Below are 27,013 nucleotides of genomic sequence, written 5' to 3'. Positions count from 1 at the left end.
ATAGTTGATCAGAAACGCTTATAAAAGACTCATTTCAGTTTTCACCAAAGTTAACGTAGCAATAAGTATCTTAAGCGCAATAATGATGTGACAATAATAGTCAGAAAATATGACACTTTGTAAAAGCAAGAAACGTGTGATATTGACAAATGGTTGCTCCTTCTTGTGGAGACTGTTAAGCTAACTTCAAAGAGAAGTGAAAAATGAAGTATCAAAATCAATCTGTTACGAACATCAGCATTAGCTGTAATTTCATTTTAAAAAAAAAACACACATTTTAGTTAACATGTAAAACGTGTTCTTACTTACTCACAGAATTCCATTCTTTTGCAATGTCTATTAAGTTTACAGCAAGTATATAACGGTTTTCCCGTCCAATTGCATCAGATTTATATTCGAATTAATTAAAAGGCGTTCAAATTCAAGCGATTTTGGTCACCGCTCTATACTCTCACGGTTCATTTTAATTCTTTGAGCATTCAATTTAATTTCATTCCACTCCTTTTTTATTCTTTTTCATTCAATTTAGAGTGAAATTAATTCACTTCAACGACTCAAATTTGGCATTCAATTTCGCGCCAGCTGGATAGACGTTCAATTTCGTAATAGAAACACAACTTCGCATTACACGTTCGAATTCAATCGACATAAACAACTTTCAACGTGATTCTATGGGTCTTTTTTCACTGTGATATATTGGATGATATACTTTCATTACTTTTTCATTTCAAATTTCCATTTAATCAGTTAATCTTAATTGTAATGTATATGTATTTCTTTCCTGCTGATCTGTTTTCCACTTTCAATTTATCCCTAACAGCATGGATGTAACATTTAAGAAATGGCCAAATCCCAGAATATCGTTACGTCCGAATCCGTATTATGTACATTTTTATTCCATTCATTACTTCCCCCGTGTCCATATCATAAATTGCCACAATTGGCTAAGCCGTAGATAGACTTGTTTCATCAAAGGGTTACATCGCCGGTGAACTTGTTGGTTGTCAAATGCTTCACCCACTAATTTTGTCCGTATTCGAGATGTCCATGAATACCCTGTACTCTATAGCAGCGACTAAAGTCGTATGTGTTTGAAAGTGAGGTTAAATACGAGATATTAGCTATATGAGGCAAGAGTGCCATTTCAAGTTACATTAAGTTTGCATATTCAAGAAGATGAGTAACTACAAAGAATATAGAAAGCAACAACGAAAATCACCTGCCCATACTATTATATGTTGTAAAATGTTTGCCTTATCGTGAATTTGAATTCCTTAACGCTCTTCAAGGCGGTGTTAATATGAATTTGAATGCGCTGCACGTGCATTTTTAATTTGAACGCCCCTTTTACACCTTTATTAGACACGTTAGAGAAACTAATGAAATCGTATGCTGATGAAATTACTGAATGAACTAGTAATTACCTTTTTGAATGTTGATCTCGATGATAATTCAAATTCACTTGAACCTGAATGACCGCATTGTTAAATCGAATGCAAGCCTGATTAAATTGGGCGGGAAAACCTTCATTAAGATTAAAATGAAGTCCTTTACCGCCTGTTTATTGCATGTTTCTGCGATCTTGGTAAATAAAAGAAATAAAACAAATCTTTTTTTTTCTATTATATGTTAACTTTCTCCCTGCGATCAGCATAGAGATAAACTTCGAGGTTTAAGCGATGGGAGAGAACAAGTCAGACGTACAGAAAGACCAAGTCGAGACGAACGAGGGGAAGAGCGAGGAGAAGAGAGATCAATGGAGCCACAAGCTGGAATTCCTTCTCACCGCTGTGGGATATTGTGTGGGCTTGGGAAACGTGTGGCGATTCCCATATCTGTGCTACAAGAACGGAGGAGGTTAGTATCAGATTTACAGTGGTGGATCCAGAGGAGGGTGCACCGGGCTCGCGCCCCCTCTTCACTTTTGGTTAAAACAAAAGAAATACAAAGAAAAAATGGGAGGGGGTGCGTGCCCCCCTTTATTTTGGCAAAGGCGCCTCCCCTTTACGGAATTCCTGGATCCGCCCCTAGTTATATATGTATACCGATTTCACTACCTCAGATATGGTGAAAGTGTGTCGGGTGCACATGAATTAATTAATAGGTATGAATCAAATCTCATTTAGTGCAATTTTCAGCACTATGTCCAAATTGTCTGTGACAAAATTAATAGAGCACAATAAGACTACCAGAGAAACAAGCCTTTATCTTATAATCCTCTTCAAATGCAAATATCTTCAAATTAGAAAGTTATGGTAGTTCAGAGTTCATATGAGCTCACTGAATTGTGATTCATAATAATGTGATATAATTTACCAAGTCATTCATTTTTACAAAATAAATTCTTGTCACCATTTTTTTTTCTGTGCGGGTTTTTGTGTTGCACTTTATTCGCATACATATAACATAATGATAATAAATATGTTAGCAACTATACTCTTCCCTCCCATTTGGTCGATATTATCAACTAAAAAGAAAACCAAACATACAAACATGACTTTAGTTATACCTATATAGAGTGTAGTGGGAGAGTTGCATTTCAATATGCATGTGTTTATTCAACAAGTATCACTGAAACATGTTATTTCAAACCATGTACTTAATATCACTATTCCAATTTACAATTCAACTGTTTGATTTTAAGTTTGAGTTTCTATGAAACTTCTACCACTCGTTTTATCTCACTATACTTTAACGCTTTTTTTGTTGTTAATCAAAATCTTCTTTAACAGTCATGTTGTGTAATTTTCAATTGTGTATGCATGCTTTCCTTCTGGTTAATTTTGGGCACGTAAAGATTCAGACCTGTATAAGCATATGAATCGAGCTGATGACTATAATAATTTTGTCAGTTTTCCTCTTTCCCTCTCCTCTGCCAGTCTTCTTTACTGTCAATATTGTCCATATATTTACGTGGTTTCAACTCGAATGATAATTGTAAGAGAATGATGGCATAAGAATGAATATAGGGCCTATACACATAGGCCCTTTATACTGATTTCAAAATGTGGCCGTACAAAGCTGTAGGACCACTACAAAAATTATTTACACACAAACAAAAGCTTAGGCTTATCGATACTGGATTCCATACTTGTCGTGTCTCTCTGTAAGGATTGTTCAAAATTAAGAATCGATTGAGATTATCTGCATGTAATGAATAAACCAATATCAATGGCAAGGTGAACTTGACTGCCACATCACAAGTACGTATAGTAACCCCGGTATCTACAACTACAAGACTGCACCTTTTTTTTTTCTAGGAGATTAATAGGTCTATATCGTGTTCTCCAACTACACCTTTCCCTGGTCATAAATCTACATCATAAACCCTAAATCATAAACCAGTGTTTGCCATTTTCATTGATTGTCTTTGATTTTTGAGAAAAAACACCCTTAATCTTTTTTTTTTCCTTTGCCAATGAGTCAAAATAATCTGCACATATTCAACATATAAACCCAGAGAAGATATTAATATGACATGCAGTGGGTTAAAGTTAGGACGCTGTCATAAAATTGATATCTAATCTTAAACAAGTGCCTGATATAATGCAATATATACGTCTATTTAGTCCAAAATAAGAGGTGTCCCGATATTTTTGTGGGGTGATGAAATTTGAACCGAGTTGAACTCTTTAGCGATATCGTTTTCCAATATAAATTTTATGGTACTTTAGCATAAGATTTGGCAGATGTTCAAAACAACTACTTGTAGAACAAACAAAACGTGTCACGGGAATAAACTGCTGAAATAACGAAAGTGATCAAAGGGGACGGCATTTCATATGGTGTAGATGATCATCAGTTATAGACAGTATGCGAATCATTTCAGCATTGTTTTCACACACATGTAAGTCTCCAGGGACGGATCCAGGAATTCCGTGAAAAGGGGGGGGGGAGGGGACCTTTTACAAAATTAAAGGGGCTGCGCACGTTCCCTTCCACTTTTTCTTTTTCCTTTGTTTTAACAAGAAAATCAAGGGGCGCACCGGGTGCGACACCTCTTGGATCAGCTACTGGTCTCAATAGGTCTGTGGACAGTTCGGTGGATGAATGAATTGTTATTCATTACATGAGTGCAGTTTATTGACTTTCCTTTACAATAAATAATCATTTAAATCACTCATGAATAAAAATGATTATTACCTGTCAACAAAAACAGATATTCACCTTGTTATTCAATTGTTGCTTATCTTTTTCTGATGAGTACTAAATCATTGATATGAAAGAGTTCAATTTTTCATCCTTCTATTTCTGTGAATATCTTTCGCAAATGATTTATCATTATAGTCTTACTTGCCAAGGGCAGAGTCTCTAGAGACAAGGAGGGGGGGGGGGGGGGTCTAGCGATTTACTGTTCGAAAATGGAAGAACCGAGCAAGATTCGAATCCCAGACATTTTCTTTCAAAATTTGGTTCCCTATCCACTATAACCATGGTGTTCCTTCTGGTGAAACATGGTCCCATCTTAGACATCATCAAAGCTTATGCTCAAATAATGTTTATCAGAGACCCGGTCTATTCTCGAGTTGAAAACTGAAGTCAGTGAAATAAAAAGAGACCAGGGACTAACTGAATGACCTCTGAACTTTAATTCAAATACAGGAGCATTCCTTATTCCCTATTTCATCTTCCTCTTCATCGCGGGGATTCCTCTTCTAATCATGGAGTACTCCCTCAGTCAGTTTCCCAGCCTTGGTTGCGTCGGATGCTACAGCATGTCCCCGATTTTTCGAGGTAAAGAGTAAGATAAAGCCATCGATATGATAACCACTTGCTTATCAAACATGCACTCTCAAGTATCATCTTAGTATGTTTTGTAGATACTGTTGAAAAAAATGAGCGTGTGCAATGTATGTGTGTGTTAAGAGTAAGAAATAGAAGAAACCAGGAGGCCGTGTCTTATAAGACAAAAATCAAAACTGTTTTGCTTACTTGTTTATATATCTAAAAACAAGATGATATCATCATTGTATCCATGTTTTGTTGAAGCTTATGTGATTCAAAGTTCCTTAGAATATTATGTACTCATGTAAACGTTATGCATAATTATTGCTTTGATTGAAATAAAGTCATTTGAATTCAAGATGGAGATATATACAATATTTTCATAGTGGCCTTGCTTTGGATGCATGTGTATGCTTCACCAAATTCAGAATCTCATTTGTGATTTTTTCCTTCTTTCATTTGATATTATTCTTTTTAAAGATTGTTCATACATTATTTAAAATTCCGGGATTTTGGGGTATAGGTCTCGGAATGAGCATGATACTGGTTAACTTCACGACATCAATTTATTACGCCGTCATTGTGGCATGGGCGCTCTACTATACATGGGGGCGTCTTGTATGGAGACGCTCCCGTGGTCGACGTGCGACAACCCTTGGAACTCGGCCGACTGCTTCGATTCCAGCCTCGTGAACAGGACCTTCAACAATTCCATCCGCCCGAGTGAAGAATACTGGAAGTGAGGATTCCCACGATTTCTTTCAATATCTAATTCCGTCCTTCCTATAGGCTAATAATCATTCGTGGCTTAAGATTTATGTATAGATCCGGAACTTAAAGGGACATTCCAGACGATTTTCATAATTTCATATCATGTAGTACATAAATCGACAACTATATGTATAGGTTTGTGGAATCTATTCTGGTTCTTGAGCAGAGAAACAATACTTTGAAAAATACCAAACAATTTACACTGAACAAGGATGATGACATAGGAGGTTCACATATTTCAGAAATGTAGCAGTGTAATTTCATTACAATACCGCTTGCTTGCGAGTTCACCTGTGTATAATCTATGCATGCCTTCTTCATTTGTTCTGCTTCCTTGAGCACCAAATCATGCATTCTTATGGTGACTCTGCCATGTCATCATCCTTGTTCATTGCAATTTGTTCTAAATTTTGAAAATATCCTTATTCTTCATCCCAATTGTCACAAATTCTGAAACTCTGTCCTCAGTAAAACTAACTTATGGTTGTTCAAATGTAAAAATCTGAAAATCATCCGGAGGTCTCCTTTAATGCCGAAGGAAGGGTGAGAAATGATGCCCTCTTATCATTCCATGTTTGCCGAAATCCTTGATGAACTTCATTTTTGACTTGTTTTATCTCAATATGTACAAGGGTTGAGGAAAAGGACAAGTTGTACATAGTGATATGTCGGCTTTAAAATTTCAGAAATCGCGTTCATAATCTTTCGGACGGCATTGGTGAGATGGGGTCAATGAACTGGGAAATGTTTGGCGCCTTCTTGGCAACATCTGTGGTCATCTATCTGTGCGTCATCAAAGGTTTCAAGTCCACAGGAAAGGTAAATGAAATATTTCAAACAAAACCGTCGTAAATGACATTAGTGTTCGCTTCGAACCGCCTGCCATAATAGACATCAATTTGGTTAAGGTTATAGATGCCCCTTCGCGTTCTCACAACCCACTAGCATTTAAAGGCATTATTTACCATTTGAAGGTGAAACAAAAACTCAGCTTTACTGCTTCAAAATAGTATTAAAATGTGAGTTAGGGATAGAAACAACCGATGTAAAATTGTTAATCAGTATAGTCAATGTTTAGCATGGTTAAATTTATAAAATGTGAATGTGAAGAACAGCTGCAATAAACTAGTCATTTATTAAGAAAAATAGTGATATCCCCTTATATTCTTAGGCTTAATTGCGAAATTTTTATATGGTAGGATGTTTTAGGATACAGCATACTTATACCCTTATGCATTAAATATGATAACTCGAACATCTTTTTTAAGCACTGCTCCCAATAGTAAGCAGTATCTTTAAGTCACGTTAGCACAGTATAAAAAATGGCAGCACATTCAAACATGCAATAAGAAAGTTACTTGAAAGAAAGTTTAAACTTTTCCATGTTTTCAAGGAACAATGACTTCGGTTACAGTCAATTCGAAATGTAAATGTTATCATAAATTGGTGTTTCAATCAGGTGGTCTACTTTACGGCGGTTTTCCCGTATGTGGTGTTACTCATCCTTTTCTTTCGAGGCGTTACTCTGCCAGGTGCAGGCACCGGCGTGTCCTACTACATAACTCCACGCTTCGAGAAACTCCTTGATGTCGATGTGAGTGTCCTAGCTTAGACCATTCGTCTCTTCAGGCTGTGAATCTGCTGTTTAACAATGCTATTATGCAAAGAAGCTAGTCTCAAGAACCATGCAGTAACAATCAATGTTCTGCAATATCAATGACGATGCATTCAACCTGCACTGTTCATATTAGTTCCTTCAGTGCACATAGTTGAACCTGATCCAGATTGCAGGACATGTGATTAGGGTTTACCGCAGGCCTTGAAAAATGATTATCTTCATAGATTAATGTATCAATGTGATACATTTAGAATAATAAATCTATTAATACGTTATATATATATATATATATATATATATATATATTTATTTATTTATACATAAGTACATATAGTATATACTATAGTGGTTGTATAGAACTGTAGTTGCGAAACCTTTATGGTTAAAGTACACTTTATATCAAATCTAAATTTAGTATGCTATACATCATATCGTTTTATCTAAGCAAAACTGAAAAAATCATCAACCTTATACCTATCGGAATGGGGATTGCACTTGAGGTAGGTCAATGAAAATGCTTGCATGGTGTAATATGTAAGAGTAAGAAAAACAAACTCATGACTTATAATATTTGACTTCCTACAATGCCTCATTGTGTTTTGAAAATATAAGAAATAACATATATCATTTTTCTACTGGCATGCACTCAAATGAACTTACTTCTTGATTCAGTGAATACTTCTCCAATGTTGCAAAGCCTTCGACTTTCACTTGCAAGTTTTGTTGTTGTTGTTGTTGTTGTTGTTTTGCTTTGGCTACGAGTCATGAAAAAATAAAATAAACCAAGCCCTTTGAGACCACCCAAAGTCTCTCTTCTGTGAAAACATGAATATATGTATGTGATTATATTATATATGTACACTCAGCAAAAAAGAAAGTAAACACAATTTGAGTTCAAAATTTTCATAGAAGATTTCGATGAAAATCAATGTATTATATACCATATTAAAGATAATTTAATTGGCTATCAACCTTGTAGGTCAATATTAAAATCGAAACTTTACGCATGAGTGAACACATTCGTTTTTGTTCTCCAAGGCACAAAAGTAAAAATTGCAAAAATTGACATATTGTCCTTCATTTGCAAATGCCCTTTGAGATAACAATGATAACCAAAGACCAGTTTAACACAATGAGAGACATGAATGAAATAGCAAAAGTAAGTTTTCGTTCTCTTTATCTCTTTATAACGTCAAACAAAATCAAAGTGGGAAACTTAAGGGGGAAAGTAAGAGTTTTCTGACAACTCAAACCTCAAATTACATAGGGAATAAGGGCACAAAGATGATGTAATGAACAGAATATCTTTATTTTGTTCATTCAATTTAGTTATTTAAGAATTTATGAGACAAATTCAAGAACCAAATTTAATTTACAATTTTCCTAATTTGAGAAATCAATTCATAATCCCACCATTTTTGTCAATATTGCACTTTCTCTCATTTCATTTGAATTTGCATTTGACAGAAAATCCTTGATATTTATCAATTATTTTTAGCCTGAATTGATATTTTGGGCTTCAAATATATATCAGAACTCATAGGTATATATTTGCAACTGAATTCATGTTTTTTTATGATGTTAGATTTGTCTTTTGTTTCTTATTCTTTCATGGAAGTACCTGAAGAGTATTTACGCATAAATGAATGTTCATTTTAGCAATTTTTACTTCCGTGCCTTGGAAGAGATAAACAAAGGTATTTACTCATGCGTAAATTCCCTTTTTTATTGACCTACCAGGCTGATAGTCAATTAAATTATCTTCAATATGGTATACAATAGATTAACATTTAGAGAAAAATTCTATGAGAAATGTAAACTTGAAAAAATGTTTACTTTCTTTATTTTGCTGAGTATATATATATATATATATATATATATATATATACATACATGTGTGTGTGTGTGTGTGTGTGTGTGTGACAGTGGTAGAGAGTTCCATACATCTGTATCATCCCCAATATTTGCCAATGAAAAACATTTTGATTGGTCTGTAGTCTGATCCTGTTTTGGGGTTCATTGATATTTTGTTCTTTCGTGCTCGCTCTATAGACATGGAAGGATGCGGCTGTCCAGGTCTTTTATTCAACTGGCATAGCATCTGGGACCAGCATCACTTTGACCAGCTACAATAAGTTTAGGAACAATTGTTACAGGTATGTTTGTTGCACGTACAAGTTTCCCCCTTCATCTCCTTTTGATCTCATTTGCAAAATTCACAAAATCGGACTGGATTAAAAAATAAGTGCAAATTGCTAAAGACCGAGACTTTCAAACCTATAGTGTTGTACTGGAAACGATTGTAAGTAATTTAGTTATAATGTTTGTGGCTCAATGTCTAAACTGACATAAGTATTAAAAGCAGTGGCGGATCCAGAGGGGGCGCACCGGCCCCCTCTTTATTTGTTGTTAAAGCAAAAGAGATGAAAAGAAAAAAAAAAAGATGAAACCCGGAAGTAGCACCAGAAATATTGTTTGAGCCCCCCCCCCCCCCCCCCTTTAAGGAATTCCCGGATCCTCCCCTGAAAAGCATACTTGCATTACGATATTATATCCTTTGAGGTATTATTAGTTATATCTACATGTGCATACAAAAAATACTTATTCAAAAGATACTGATCGGTTCATAGGTAGCAAGGAATATCTAAGTTACTATTTGTTGTCTGTTATTAGACACTAAATTGCTATTTTCCATGATGCATTGAAACAGCGGAAGTCAAGTATATACAAACAATGTTTATCAGTTTACATCAATATCGCATTTTAAGACTTCTTCCATCCTTGCCGCAGGGACGCCATTACTGTCTCTCTCATCAATAGCGCCACCAGCCTGTTCGCTGGCTTCGTCGTTTTCTCCGTGCTTGGTTTCATGGCTCACGACAGCGGACAAAAAGTCCCAGATGTCGTTGACGACGGTAAGAGAACAAAACTGATTAAAGGCAGAATCATTATTGTTCAATATTTTCGATTTTGTGGGGCACTGTGGCATAGTGAATGAGACTCCCGACTCCCAATCGGAGGTCCCGAGTTCGAATCCAGCCCAGTGCTGATGTCCTTGTACAAGATGTTTTTACCCACCTGTATTTATCCCTTTAAACCCGTGTGTGGGTACCTGGCAACACTATAAATGGTATTAAGAATGAGAGGGCCCTGTAGAACAGTGCCAACACTGAAGAGTCTTCCCTGGATAAAGAGAACCATGTTACCATCATTATAATCTACTAGTATATCATTGAAAGGACTGGCCTCGTCTAGCCTGCACGCTATTGCCAGTTCTTTTTTGCCAAACTATATCTCAACTACTAATTGTTGTGACTTTGTTGACGATGTATGTTTGTTTGGTAAATAAATCTCATTTCATTTCATCTCATTTCATTTCATTTCACTTCATTTCATTTCATTTCATTTCATGATTTTTGATGTGTTCTGTCGAAAAACGATGCAGAAACTTCAACTTGAAAATGACCCATGTGTAACACAGTAAATGGAAGCAAAGAAGAAGGAAAAAAGATAATCATTATAATCACCATTATGAAGGTTACATCAGAAATCATCGCAATCCTCCCTGTCAGTCAAAATGTGTGTTGTATTTCGAATTTGTTGGGTATTTTTCATGATTAAAGATTCTATTTCAATAGCTGTCCTTTTTTTTTAACTGAAAGAAACATTTTTTACGATAATTAGAGAGAAAAAAAAAAAAGAGAACAAAACGAAATTATTTTGTTCAACTTCCTTTCTATTCATATAGACTCTGTTCCATTATTATTGTCTGTTTAAAACCTATACACAAAGCTGATTTTTGAAAGGAAGGGAGAGAAAACATAGGGGTTAGTGATAAGTTGTATCTAGTCGTTGAAATATAGGAGAGAGTAGAAGAAAACAAGAAAACAATCAATTTTAATCAACTTTGTACAAGGACATTAACGGAGTAATCATCATTACTATTGTCATAGTAATGATACAAATCTTTGTGATGCCACTACAATTTTATAGTGGTTATTATTAGCATCATTAGAATTAAGATTCAGTGCAAAATTTACCTCTAAAGTCCATTTTGTTTTGAATTCCTTTCATCATTGTGAATCACAACCAGGGCGGCAAATTGAATAATAATAATAACCAACACCTGCAAACTTTGTTACTTTCGAGCAGTTTCCTCGCACTTACTGAGTGACCCCCGAGTCAGCATTCGCTGGATCCATATTTGGATGTTTGGGAACCTTCCCCTTAAAGTTTCTAGAGGGAGTTGATGTGTCATGCGTTGTTTGCAACATTTTTTTTTTCCTGCACTGACTCTTGCTGCTGCGATGATGGAACAACACAACAGGACCAGGACTAGCCTTCGTGGTATACCCGGAAGCCCTGTCTCGACTACCCCTTCCACAGCTCTGGTCGTTCTTGTTCTTCTTTATGATAGTCACTCTTGGACTTGATAGTCAGGTGGGTCCAAATTAAAAATAGATTGTCATTTTCATTTCAGGTTTGTTTAAAATTTATAACGATGAAAGCTATGACCTGAGAGTTTTAACCATATTTCCTATTCATGGGTTAAAGAATCATGGTTTTTTTTTCAATTTTCATTTCCATTAAGTTCTTTAATGAAACAATATGTATTTTTACTGATTAAGTGGCATTATTATGATACAAGAATATATCATCATTTTGGCATTTGTATTAGGCCTACCCATCTATATCGTTTGGAAATGAAAATAAAACATGAATGAATGAATGAATGAATGAATGAATGAATGAATGAATGAATGTAATCATGACATTGTCAGATAAACATGTTCACCTAGAGGTGGAACACCAAACTTATAATATTGTAACAGGTAAAAATATCGCAGAGAGAAACGCCAAATGTCAAAATTTCAGTTTGTCAATCCAAGTATTTTACGTAAATGACTTTGTCGTCCCTCTCTAGTCTTAATTACGTTATCACGATAGAGGAGTTTCACCTGGTAGGCCCACCCTCTATTACCTTATATTTCACCTTTAGGCCTATGTCTATTACCGTAATAGGTCTGTTATTATCACCTAAGTTTACATCTGACCGTTCTACCAAATTGCATTTCTAAATACCCATGTGAATCTGACCTCAAGCATCTGACGTCCGTAAATTCTATAACAACGAACAATCCAAGCACAGCGTTTCGCATTTTGAAACCAGGAATGAACTGGGTAAAAGTGTCAGAGACCCAGTGATAAGACTTACCGCGGTTCAGCATCAAAGTCGGCTTATTTACGACTCGTGTGTTTGCTCCTTATCAATTTAAGATGCACTATCAAACCCTTGGCAGGTGTATAACAGCTCCGTCTTATCATTTTGATGGTGTGAAAATTAAATACTTTCGTGATGCTTTGGACTAATGACGAGAACATAAAATACGATTCATTGCTTGCATCGACAGACCAGAATAGCACCGAGTTGACTCTAGACAATGTTTTCCCCATTGCCCATAGTTGTGGTTTCCTGCATCGCATGATCAAAGGATGTGCTGCGTTTACTCACGTGTGCTTTTATAATGTACTGATTGAAGTTACAGTGTATACACTTACAGCGTGCGATTCGCATCAGGTTCGATGACATCGTCATGTACTACATAACATGCACTCAAAACGTGTGTACACGCACACACCATAACACATCCAATCTGATAAAGCGGCATTGTCAACTAAACATCGAATGATGATGGACAACATTTTAATTACGTGACTGCAATTTAATTACTGAATAGGCATAATACCATAAAAGACTCACGTAACAAGCACAAACATTAACATATTGATAATACTTAGCAAGATGAAACATCACAGGAGTTCAATGAGAAGTCCAGTCCAGTCTATACAATTTGGGTGACTTACCACATCGCGAATATATATTCTTTCTCTCCCTCTTCTTTCTTTCTTTAAAACAACAACAAAATATATTACAAACGCAAAAACAGATACATCCAGCTTTATGAAATTGAAATATTTGAAATATAATCTGTTGAAAACAACGAGAGTAATAATATTGAAATGAAATAAATGTTGATAATAATCAACATAATAACTTCGATTGATATGTCTTCAAAAACATATATCTTCATAGATAATGAGTGCAATGTCATTGAAAACATTTTATGTTTATCTCTGCCAAGGAGGTTATGTCTTTACCGGCATCGGTCTGTTTATCTGTTTTGTTTTGTTTTTCTGTTTACGAAATAACTAAGAAACTTATTAACAGATCGATATGAAATTTAGAGGGAAAACTGATAATGAAACAAGGATCAGATGATTAAATCTTGGTAGGGAGGAGGATCTAAAAGAAGATTTTTTTTTTATTGTCTACTCATGAACGCTAGATGGCGCGCTTGCTTTTGTGACTCTCGGAGTCGTTGAGCTGTGGCCAGAAAGTCGACAGAGGTTGGTCGGCAGTAAAGGGATTGATTTTTTTTTTTCTATGGTCAAGGTATCGCGTAACGCAAATGCTATTGTAATGAATGTATGACTAATGATAGGGTGGAAATGAGCTTCTTGGAGGAGATCTGTGCTTTCCGAGTGATTTTCCAGTTCTCTATCTAATATTGACAATACTTTTTTTCTTTTAAGTGAACTGGCATTTTTTTCATTATTCTTCTTCTTATTATTACTATTATCAAAAATATATATCTTCATAGAAATGAGTTACCTGCTATTATCAAAGAATATCCTACATTTTTATCTTTTAAACGTAAATATATAATGCTTTTAATCCAAAGTGCAGCTGAATAATTCTTGGGATATTTGCTTATTTGTTTTGTTTTGTTTTGTTTTGTTTTGTTTTGTGTTTATTTTGTCCTTTCTTGCAATTTTGTGTGTAATTTCTATTGGTATAGATTTACTCTTAAAATGTATATTTCTGATTGCAATTTGTAGCCTATTCATCTTTAAGGGAATCGGCCTTGATAAGTCCTATATGGTCTTTTTTTTTTTAATTCCCACATAATTTATGCTAAGTATATCTTTTTGCATTATTCCTTTTGTTTCCAATGTAAACGTAATGTGCAATATGTTATGTCCGTGTATGTGTGTTTCTTATACTTTTTAGCATGTGGAATAAATAAAATTGAATTGAATTGAATTATTATTATTATTTTCATTATTATCATTATTTCTATTATTATCATTATTATTATGATCATTATTATTCTCAATCTCATTATTATTATCATTATCTATTATCATTATCATTATTATTATTATTATTGATATTGTTATTCTTATTCTTAATATTATTATTATATTGAGTTGTTTTCTTTTGCAAGCAAACTCTTTGACGATTATTCATTATGTCTAATACTATATCCACCATGATATTTTGCATTTTCTTTGCATCCCAGTTCTGTGGTATTGAAGCTGTTGGAACCGTTATAGCTGATGAATTGTCGCCGGCCGCAAGAAAGAAATACAAGAAATTTATTACCATGGGAGTTTGTGTAGCCCTCTTTGTTTGTGGTATTCCAATATGCATGCAGGTACGTCAACCAGGCAATGAAACTTCTTTAAAATTGAGAGGGGAAATACTATATATCCAGTGAATTTATTCGGACCCCAAACAAATCCCAACCGTTATTCTCGATACAAAGGGGAAGCGTATTCTCAAGTGACATATGGTTAGATTTCATTTCTTAAAAATGATTTAAAAAATGAAAATCTTTGAGGTGTACTATACCGTAAGATTTTATAGATTATATTAGGAGACATTATTCTTCAACCAGGCAAATTTCGCGACGTTTGCAAAAGGGTAATACGACCCTATATAGGCGTCACGGGGGACCCAGGTGTGCGTTGGTGCGAACGCACCCCCCCCCCCTTCACATCCTAAATAAAAGTTTCACTTATCATGTATGCACTCACAATTTATATCTCCATGGTCTCGGAGGTGGAACCCCCCCCCCCCCCCCCCCCCCCATCCAGACCCTCCCCCGCTCGCTCATACGGGCTCGGTCACTTCGCTCCTTGGCATGCGCGCGGGTAAAGGGTCCGAAAGTGAAATAAAAAGATTGCGCGAAGGCCTTTTTTATTGTTATTGTTTGTTTGTTTTGTTTTTTTGCTTTTGCTTGTTAGCTGATGAAACTCGGAAGTGGAACCAGAAATATAAACGCATCAACCCCCCCCCCCCCCCTCTTGAAAAAAAGAGCTGGTGACGCCCCTGCTTATAGTGCATGATATCTGCACGTATGTATTAGACTATTCACGCTGTCCAATAACATGTAATTAAATAACTAATCATTGTATAAAGTGACCGATTCATAGTTTAGTATTAGTGATTAGTCTACGTATACTTAGTGAGATGATCATGATATCAACACTTCCTAAAATGTGAAATAAGGCGATTCATTTTTACAAACTTTGTGCTTCAGAAAACGCAGAAATTCGCATAAATCCTTCAAAAGTGTTTCGTTGATATTGATGTTGAATCGTGCTGGTTAATTACCCCTTGGCTGCATTGTGTTATATTTTTCTTTTCTATGTGTAAGGGAGGACTGTATGTATTGACATTAATGGACTGGTTCACGGCCTCCTATGCCAATTTCATCATTGCTTCATGCACAGCACTTATGATCAGCTACGTCTACGGTAAAAAAAAAAAGTTGCTTATTTTTTATAATTTTGTGGTAGATAAAAGCTTTTATTGCTTTTTTTAATGTGCAATCAAATTTATATCGAATCATTGCGAAACTGTAAAACATCGCAAACAACCACCTGATGTACTCTTATTAGTTAGCAAGTCACGTTCTGTAATCACCCATTATGTCTAATTATCAATTTGAATTTACTAGTTTAGTCCTTTATTATGCTCATTAATTGATATACTTATATTCATCATCTTATTTGTGGGAGATAAGGAAGGTAAATCATACCCTTTGGTTCATGTCAGTTAAAGAATTATTGCTCAAGACAGACACGGATTATGTATATTTTTCTCCAACATAATGGTAATCAATAATGTACAGGTCGGAAACGGTTCGTCAGGGATATTGCGGCCATGACGGGGAGCACAGTGTGGGTTTATTTCCAGTTCTGTTGGGCCGTCTTGTCTCCACTCGCCATGCTCGTAAGCCACTGAGTATTAGTTTTTCAGATGTGAAGACTTCGACGTATACTCTAATCCCTCCTTCAAGTTGACTTTCATTAAAATCTAAACGTTAAGGTTAAGAAAAGAAGTTTATAATTTGATTAGAAAACTCGATTATCATGATATTTTGAGAGTTACTCATGTTTTCTCAAAATTTTGCACTCCGTCACAATTACACATTAGTGATAGCCGAGCTGAAATTGTCTTGGCGACGTATTATGAGTTCACTCAGCCTTGCTTAAGTCGACCTCGCATATTAGTCAAATAATTGCCTTGTCAAGCCTCTTCTCTTTACCTGGTATATATGCCTCTGATTTGTATTCCTCGTAAAGGTAGAAATTTCTCTAAGGCGAAGCTATTCTCTAGTCCAAATGGATTCGACTTAGGCAAGGTTGACAGTATATCCTAAATCTTAATGTGCATTTAACAGCCCCATAACTAAACTTGCACATAGAAGACACAAGAAAGTTTCCGTTTAAAGAATCAAGCTTTTATTGATTCTTTAACGATATTTTAAAGCTGATCGTTATACTCATAATTGTTTTGTTGTTTTAGGCGTTTTCGTTGAAGTCAAATGAAACATCGTTTTATAAGTTGGCGATCAATTTACTTTTTCTATTTAAAACTGTAGCCTAATCACTCAAATTGAGATATGTATATATAGTATGTATATATATATATATATATATATATATATATATATATATATATATGTATATATTGTATATATATATATATATATATATATATATATATTGTATATATATATATATATATATATATATATATATATATATGTGTGTGTGTGTGTGTGTGTGTGTGTACATAAGAGAGAGAGATCAAGCAGATAGACGCACAGACATGGAAGTAAATAATTTGCTATAGTAAAACATCAGTACAGACTTGTTTTCAAGGGGTTTTTTTTCTTTTACTTGTCCCCCTATATAGGCCTTATAATAGAGGCGTAACATCCTCTTTGTTTTTCATGACCTGTCCAGCGATGACCCTTATGTTTGCATCAAAGCAACGCTGCAGTGCCCATAACAGAGCCATAGCCATAGCCATCAAACAAGTAGTTTGTCAAGCCACTTGTCAAACTCACATTTTTATTCCATTGTTGTATTCTCTATGACCATTTTTTAAACAGATGATATTGATCCTCAGCGTTGTATTTTACACCCCGGCAAGCCTGGACGAGTACACGTTCCCCGACTGGGCCCAAGCCGTCGGGCTCCTCTTGGCTCTAGTCCCCGTTGCAATCATTCCGACCTACATTGTCTACGCTTTGACTTTCAACGCAGAGGGCAGTCTCATTCAGGTAGAAACAGATTCCCCCCCCCCTCTCTCTCTCTTTAAAACAATAAAAATAACAAAAATAACAACAACAACAACGACAACAACAACAACACCCATAACTATAACAAAACATACGCACTTTTTTTCAGTGGTATTTATTTAATTTCTGTTCAAATAATTTGGGTACAATGATCTAATCTGTTATTTCTGTACAAAACAGCAAGGTATACCCATGATTTTGAAGCAAGTAAACATGATATTTTGTAGAACATGTAATGTATGTACCACTGGGCAGTAGAAATGAAATCAAAGATCAATTTCATGATAAAAACGCTGATAAAAATGCATCTCAGTTCTTAATATAAGAGTTGAAATGAAAATGTATTTGTCAAGCAAACATAATGGAAACATCATTTCATTCAGAATACACTAGGCCAATCCTACCCCCCCCCTATCCCATCTCTATGCAGCTGCCCCAGTCCTCCTGACTTTGTCATCGTTACGCACGCTCACACACAATCACCCATACACACATCAGGGTCAGCGGAATTGTGGGGTATGGGCTCAGGGCGATGGAGGGGATATGGTGGATATTGTGTTTAGTTTTTTAAAGGTTTATTCTGTTGATTTACTTTTATTTCCGATACAATTGTCAATTTATATTCCATCTAAAGTCTAAAGTATCATCCAGTTTCCTCTTTCACTGTGCGGTCTCAGAAAGCTTTTAGAATTAATGACTTGTCATAGATATTTTTTTTTTCTGATCACGTAAAACAATTTATCCATTTCTATCAGATTGAAATATTGAGACTGAAGTTGCTGACCAGTATTATGACAGAGAGAGAGAGAGAGAGAGAGAGAGAGAGAGAGACGCGCACACACACCAGCAGTCAGTACTCTGTAAACTTGCTAGTTTCGATAGAAATTGGAATCTATAGGCATCCGCACTTTATTCGGATTCCGTTTGCCCCGTACACTGCCACAAAGGACTTTGACTCATGTATTACAGAATAATTAGTGTCCTCATTGTGACTGGTGTTTTTTCCATTTGGGTAAAATGATTTTTGGCTGTACCCATCCCCTGTTTGATCGTTTGATCTCAACTCCAGTTCATCCACTCTTGTCAATTTCAGATACTTTCGATTAAACGTGCTTTAACAAAGAAATTAATAATAAATCATCTTATTCCTTGCGATGCAACAACTGAGGTATCAATGGAAATGTTCTATTTTGCTCTATCTGACAATGGACTTCGGCTCCTTTTTAATAAAGTTCGAAAATGATGATCACACGAGACCGGCCTTCACGAGTCACACAACTCACGAGTCCAACATTGAAAGAAGTCCATGAGTCATACAGCCCACGAGTCATCATACAGCCCAAGACTCGACACTATAGGTAAAAACAACTCATGCATGAGTTTGGCATGACAACATGATGTGTCGATCTCGTGAGCCTTGTTTGCTTAGCATAATACAGTGTCGAACTCATGAGCTGTATGATTTGTGGGTGTCAAACTGGTGACGTGCACCCCTAACCTGTTTTGCGACACAAAATAATCTTAGCTCACTAATATTGACGTCACATACAGGAATATTTTCGATATTTCCTTGTTATTTATAGTCACAAGATGGTCTCTTCCCGTCATCAAAGGTCCGATAATCTCTTTGACAATGTACTCTGATTTGTGCACATTTTTATGGCCGGCGGAACGGAGAGGGGGGGGGGGGGGGACTTTTTTCACCATACAAAGGAATACATAAGGTGTCACCACTTTGCCCCCCCCCCCCCGCTACTTTTTTTTTTTACTCCGGAAGTGCGTAAGTGGCACTCGAAAGAAATAGCTAGAATCCTTGAAGTGTGAGCGCGGTAATTTTATGTTTCTCTCTCTTTTTTTTTGGGGGGGGGGGAGGGGGGAGGGGGGGAGGGGGGAGGGGGGGGGGGGGCTTGTCAGCTGAACTTAAGAACCCCAGAAGTGGAATGAGAAAGATTAGCTGAAGACCTTTTTTTTTCACTGGCTTGTTAGCTCATGAAACCCGGAAGTGCCCCCCCACTTTTGAAAACGTTCCGCCGGTGATGATTTTCGCAATGCTCTACTCTATGAAAGTTTGCATCGATGTTTCTCAATTTGGTCAGACCTTAGCGCATGACAGAAATGATCCACTGCAAACATAAATCCCATCCCCAACCTCCTTCCCATACATCACGCATAAACATACAAGTATAACTCGCAAACACACGTACGATACGATTATTGTATAGGAATATAGGGACTATTTCCCATTCAGTTCAGACTTATTTCGGGTTGTTCTTCCACAAAACGTACATAAGAGAACTACATTTAAACGATCTCGAGTACACATTGGTTGACCGCAAAGTGAAGATTGAAAATGATTAGGAATTGAAAGCATGGACGGATGTAAACATAATCTAAAACAAAAATTGTTGCATTATGAATATTATTTTCTGAGAAAAATACTGAGGGGTCCATTAGAAGGCAGTGCTTGTATACTGTGGACAACTCAGTATACAAGCAGTGCAAGTGTGTGAGATATGCATCATGGATCTCGAACTCGTTCACGAGGTCACTGGTTTTGGTCAGTCTGCAAGGCGCATTAAAGTCAACAGGAAGAGAAGTTAAGACCAACCATCCCCCAAACCAAATCCCACTACAGTCTCCCCCATTTCATGGGAGGACCCCATCGGGGTAGTGTCCACGCACGAGTTGGAGGATATCTCCGCCCTAGCCCGGAAGATGGGATGGCCTTGCCCCCAGCCCATACTGCTAAGGCCGTTGGGATCATGGGCGGCATTAGCCCATTGGCGAGTACTGGCGTTCTTGTACTCGCGACTCACACCCGAGGAGCGCCAGGCATTTCACCACCTCGGTGATCCGAAGGTAGGACAGGAGGGCGAGCCCGCCACAGGTTACGGGAGGAAAAGAGTCCTTCCAGCCACCGCGTCCCGTCCTCCTTCGCCGAGCGTGGACCCAGCAGGGGTAGGGCATCCCTCAGCAGCTCCAGCTGAAGCCCCCTCAACAGCCCCTAGCTGTCCGCGAAGTGCCTGCACCTCAGGGAACATCACCTCCCCGTGCAGAGGCAAGCGCAGATGGGGTAGTTGAGATGGAGGGAGTGGTTGAGGGGATGGAAACTGCAACCTACCCCCAATCCACAGAAGCTGGGGGGGGGGGGAACTCAGGCGGTGAGCCCCATCCGGCTGGTCCCTCCACACCTCTGCCACCGGTGGGTCCTGAAGGGGGAGTCCTGGGGAAGGAACAGGTCCCCGATGCGGTTGGAGTTGCTGGGCTTCCAGCAAAGTCTCCGCCAGCATCCGTTAGGACTCCCACCTACGCCGCCACTTTGCAGGCTCCACCACCGCCTCCGAAGGCCCCTGGAAATCCAGAAGTCCAGGGCGGACCGGCTGTTCAGCCACCGGGTCCAGGTGGAGCAGTCAAACAGCTGCCTCAGGCTTTCGACAGCCATTTCCACCTGGACCGACTGGAATCGCGGTCTGGCCGCAAGGGCATCGGAGCGATCCTTGCGTCAACGGGTAGGCCTACCCGAGTGCCAGTGAAGGTTGTAGGGGGTGTCCTCAATTATTGCAATCCCCGGCAATTCAACAAGATCGTCTTCCCAGTGGATTCCAGTTGGAAGGTGGCGGAGGGAATACACCCTAAGCAGGCCCCAAATGCTTCGGCATCGATTCTTGATCGTCACAGGCACTCATCTGCTACCCTCGGGTGAGTGCAATTTCAGAGCTGGGGTTGGATTTTTCATGTCCGCCCATGACCTTCAAGAGTCAGAAAGGACTCCTGGACCTGGACTCCTCAACGCAGCCGGCTGGTACGGGCAGCACTCAAGAAGCATTGCTCCCGTCACCAGCGGGTCCATCTATTGCTGCCAGCTGACCGCGACTGAAGCAGTAGCGTGGAGAAAGGCTTTTCCCCATGCATAGTTCAGCTACAATGCCTCGGTCTCCCGTATGGGAACCGATCAACGTAAGGCATTAGCGGGCGTCCCTTTGAATCGGCTCCTATTGGAGACTGATTCGTCCCACCTCAGCCCTGACCGTGAGGTGCCCATCAACACCCAGGCATACATAGGGGAAGTTGCGGCAAGGGTGGCGGAAGTGAGGCAGGAGGCTATGGCACTGGTCATCTGTGCCACCAAGGACAACGCCCTCCGGCTGTGTGGACACCGCTAGTCTGGCAGCAGGAGCCTGGCGGTATACGCTCTAGGGGATAATAATTATGGGTTCCAGTAGTGTTTATTTTTGTTTTACTCTTATTCCACTTATTATTGGTGGTTAATTTGGGGATATGTCTCTTATTGCACTTATTCACAGGAGTAAACATGAGATTGGGAATCCGGTTCAGGATACTAGGGACATTTGTCTGTAGGTACATTTGGTATAATGGGGTAATTTAACCACCTCTGGACGCCCAAGGGATTTGCATTACCTTATATACGGAGGGGGGTATGGGAGGGGATTGAATCACAGTCCAGGGCAACCACTTCAATCACTCGAGATATTAATATTTTTTTCGATTGTTTGGTGTTGGGGCTGCGCTTTGCCCTAGTTAGTTTCACATTTGGTCATTTGTGGATGTGTTGGTCCACCTGTTTCAGAGTTGTTGGAATTTTGAAGTTTTATGGTTGTCCATTGTGGACGTGATTCTCCCCTATTGACAGGGTAGTGTTTAGGTATTTGTCGTTAAGGGTGATTTAATTATAGGATACTCAGGGTGGGTCAATCGCAGGCTGGGGTCTCCTCCTTTAAATGAGGGGGGGGGGGGGGGTAATGTAGTGGGATTGGGTTCTTACTCTCACTGACTGACTGTACATGACCCGGACTGCCACTTTAACCGGACTGGGGGGTCACATGACAGACTCCCCCGACCTTGTCAGGTGACTGTTGACCCCCACGACCCAGACTCGACGTTGAACGGACTAATGGTTTTGGTAGGAACATACCCCACGGAAGTTATCTGGGAAATCCACCGAAATCTGGTCCAACCGTCAGCTGGCGTAGTCGGTAATTGTATATTATCTCAAAGTGGATAACACTCCCACTTTAGTAGGTAGGCAGGTTAGTTACATCGTCATTACTAACTGTTAATGTTATGTCATTACGAACGCTTCGCGTTCGGGCTGGTCGCAGTTTTAAGTGGCCGGATTATCATTTAATCAATCATACTGAACAAGCGAAAAAATAATAACTTACCTGTTTTTTGACAAAATCCAATGCAGTTCGTATGACAAGCAAGAAAGATATCACCCGTCCGTACACGATGTGCGTACAGTGTATGTACAAGGCCCTGTGCGTGGCCCGGTGGTTGTGCTGTGCGATTTTCGCATTGTAAACACAAGGTGTCGGTTTAAAAACTGTGCACATGCTGTATTGGCAGGAATCAGCCAATGAGATTTTAGCTCCTCAAGAGTATGAAAGCGCCCTCTACAACGTTTGGGTTGGGAGGGCGTCATCTGGCAGCACCAGGCCACTGAACTCTGAGTTCAGTGGTACATGCTGGGAAGTGTTCAAGCCTCTAATCAGTATATGCAGATTCATCTCGGCTTTTTTCACCATTTATTTAGCGATTCCATATATCGCCGGACAGTACATAACAATAAGTTTAACAAAACTAACACAAATCAGCCCGATTAGTAACCACCAACTTCAAATCAAACTCTACTTTCATCAGCCACTATACTCACCATAATGAAAAAAGAATAAAAGGTGCCCGAGTCTAACACATAATGAAATAAAGGACTATTGTAAACCACACAAACGAGTGGAATCTGTTCAGTGATAGGGTTGAACTACATTATTGTTACAACACCTCATCTATTTCCTATCTACTCTGTTCCCTTAAACCTATTCCTTCTCCCATCCCCTAAGAGCATCTGTACATAGCTTGGTGAACCTCTAGTTCCGGACTCTTCATTGCCAAATTTAGTGTATTTAAATAACCATTCCTTATGTCTCAATGCTCTGGAGAAAAAAAAAACCCACAATATCAGTACATTACTCTACTGGGGAAAACAGGAGATTAGCAATGCCATACCTGTTCTATTGGAACTTACATTGTTTGTCTTCTCATCGATTTCACTAGTGAAGGGATAGTACAGTATTGGTGGAGATAAGAATTGGGCTTTTAAGTTTTTGCGAGATACCAAGAAAACAATTATGATATAGTACAGAACATACCATTTTAAGAGGAATTCAAAGTTTATTTGATGAAAATCGGGTTTCGAATGACTGAAACATCCAAAAACAAAGTGAAACAAAGCGATCGTAATGAAGTGTGGGTCCCTATATTAGAATCGCTCTTTTTTTATCTCCGCCATTTCAAAACCAATTTTCATCAAACAAACGTTTAATTCCTCATAGAATTACATGCTCTTTCATATTTCATAAGAGGTTTCTCATTATCTCAACAGAAATGTTTCTAGAAGCCTGAAATTGGTCTCAGCCAAAACTGTACGATCCCTTTAAACTTTCAAATGTTGATCAACATCAACTTGAACATGGAGTTCTAGTTAAAAACAGAGATTGGGCGAAGCAAGAACATCTTGACTTGATCTTTCTTGAAAATTCTTGTTCTGCAGAGGTGATGTTGTTTTGTTTTGTTTTGTTTTGTTTTGTTGGTTTTTTTTTTTTTGGGGGGGGTTGCCTTCTACCAATGATTGAATGTCATTTTTGAGATAAGCGATTCACGGATTCAGATATAAGTTTCCACAATTTTAAGGAATAACACACTATTCGATCACACACTAATAAGCACACATACACCTAGAAACACAACACGCACTCACAGACATTGAAAACGTGAAAAAACGCCATTCAGAAAAGACATGTTTTTGCACAATACATGTTCATTTAATGTAACCACACTTCAAATATGCTATTTCAAATGAAAACTATACAGAAAATGTATATTTACAACTTTTATGCATATTTGATTTCTAGCTATTTAAGTTATACCTTGTATATGGTATTGTGGTATTAATGTTCATTAAATTGCCTGTCACACGTAGATTATTTTAGTACAGACTGTTCTTCAAACAAAGAAAAAATCAAATCACAGTAAAATGGAATTTTATTAACTAGTACTATTCTAAAGATTATAGACTTAAAAAGTTTATTTAAACGCAATCTTCCATTGACTGCCTTGAAAATTCAGTTCATTAATTTGAATTCAAAATAAAGTGAAATGATATCATCTAATGAGGGAGCCATTTCATGTGTGACCAACGACTAGAATATCCCGACCGGCGCATGAATACTATGCAAAGAGTATGGTGCGCCTTGCAGACTGACCAAAACCAATGACCTCGTGAATGATTTTGCATTGCTTGTATATCATGTCCACCGTAAACAAGCACTGTCTTCTAATCGACCTCTCAGTATTTTTCTCAGATAATAATATTCATAATGCAACAATTGCTGTTTTTTTAATTATTTTTATACATCCGTCGATGCTTTCAATTCCGCAATTAAATTTCACTTTGCAGTCAGCCCATGTGTACTAAAGATCATTTGTAATTCTCTTACATTAATATTTCGTTGAAGAAGAAAAAAACCCGATATAAGTCTGAACTGAATGGGTAGCCCCTATTTTCCTATACAATAATCGTACCGTACATTTGTTTGCTAGTATACTTGTATGTTTATGCGTGCTGTATGCGAAGGAGGTTGGTGATGGGATTTATGTTTGCATTGGATCATTTCTGTAATGCGCTAAGATCTGACCAAATTGAGAAATATCGATGCAAACTTTCATAGAGTAGAGCATTGCGAGGATCACCGCCGGCGGAACGTTTTCAAAAGTGTGTGTGTGTGGGGGGGGGGGGGGAGGGGGGCACTTCCGGGTTTCATGGGCTGACAAGCAACAACAAAAAAAGGTCTTCGGCTCATCTTTCTCATTCCACTTCCGGGGTTCTTCAGCTGACAAGGCCCCCCCCCCCCCCCCTCCCCCCAAAAAAAACATTAAAAAGAAATAAAATAACCGCGCTCACACTTCAAGGTTTCTATCTATTTCTTTCGAGTGCCAGTTACGCACTTCCGGGGTAAAAAAAAAAGAGTGTGGGGGCCAAAGTGGTGACACCTTATGTATTCCTTTGTATGGTGAAAAAAATGCCCCCCCCCCCCCCCTCCGTTCCGCCGGCCATGAAAATGTACACCAATCAGAGTATATTGTCAAAGATATTATCGGACCTTTGATGACGGGAAGAGACCATCTTGTGACTAAAATAACAAGGAAATATCGAAAATATTCCAGTATGTGACGTCAATATTAGCGAGCTAAGATTATTTTGTATCGCAAAACAGGTTAGGGGTGCACATCACCTGTTTGACACCCACAGATCATACAGCTCATGAGTTCGACACTACATGCTAAGCAAACAAGGCTCACGAGATCGACACATGAAGCCCCGTGTTGTGATGCCAAACTCATGCATGAGTTGTTTCTACCTATAGTGTCGAGATCTTGGGCTGTATGATGACTCGTGGGCTGTATGACTCATGGACCTCTTTCAATGTTGGACTCGTGAGTTGTGTGACTCGTGAAGGCCGGTCTCGTGTGATCATCATTTTCGAACTTTATTAAAAAGGAGCCGAAGTCCATTGTCAGATAGAGCAAAATAGAACATTTCCATTGATACCTCAGTTGTTGCATCGCAAGGAATAAGATGATTTATTATTAATTTCTTTGTTAAAGCACGTTTAATCGAAAGTATCTGAAATTGACAAGAGTGGATGAACTGGAGTTGAGATCAAACGATCAAACAGGGGATGGGTACAGCCAAAAATCATTTTACCCAAATGGAAAAAACACCAGTCACAATGAGGACACTAATTATTCTGTAATAAATGAGTCAAAGTCCTTTGTGGCAGTGTACGGGGCAAACGGAATCCGAATAAAGTGCGGATGCCTATAGATTCCAATTTCTATCGAAACTAGCAAGTTTACAGAGTACTGACTGCTGGTGTGTGTGCGCGTCTCTCTCTCTCTCTCTCTCTCTCTCTCTGTCATAATACTGGTCAAACTGTGATAGTGAATGATAGGATGTACTGCTACGAAATTACGTTGGACATTCAACCATTAGGAAACATTACCGTCATTTTTCATATCAACTGTACTTTTCCTACCATTATGTTATTTTGGTAATAATATTTTCTGTCACCATCATTTCCTGCATATGTGTAATCATTATATACAATGGTATAATGTACATATCCGCATACAAAACTGTAAATGATTTCTGAATACAGTGTATTCAATGCCATCAACTTTGTTTTTAATACGGTGACACTTTCGGCTTTTCCTCCTTGCCGACTTCGATGTCGTCGTCCAACCGGTATTTGAACACGCCGTCGATAGAGACGCCTTTTAGTCCGGGAGCCTGCGGGGGTCAGCCTAGCTGAAAAGGTTACCAATTTTTATGTATATAGCAATTTAGTACATATGCCCCTAGGTATGGAAATGCACGTCTGGC

General features: G+C 38.1%; 1 pseudogene; it reads left to right on the top strand.

Annotated features, from left to right (window-relative positions):
* Positions 1 to 1,679: 1,679 nt before the first annotated feature.
* Positions 1,680 to 20,634, top strand: LOC139736149 (sodium- and chloride-dependent GABA transporter 1-like; annotated as a pseudogene).
* The last annotated feature ends 6,379 nt before the right edge of the window (positions 20,635 to 27,013 follow it).

Source organism: Diadema antillarum, unplaced genomic scaffold (genome assembly GCF_040938485.1).
Source record: "Diadema antillarum isolate AM-2024a unplaced genomic scaffold, OU_Dant_1.0 seq00000626_RagTag, whole genome shotgun sequence".
Lineage (NCBI taxonomy): Eukaryota > Metazoa > Echinodermata > Echinoidea > Diadematoida > Diadematidae > Diadema > Diadema antillarum.
The sequence above is the reverse complement of the archived record's forward strand: the minus strand, read 5'-3'. Positions and strand labels throughout refer to the sequence as shown.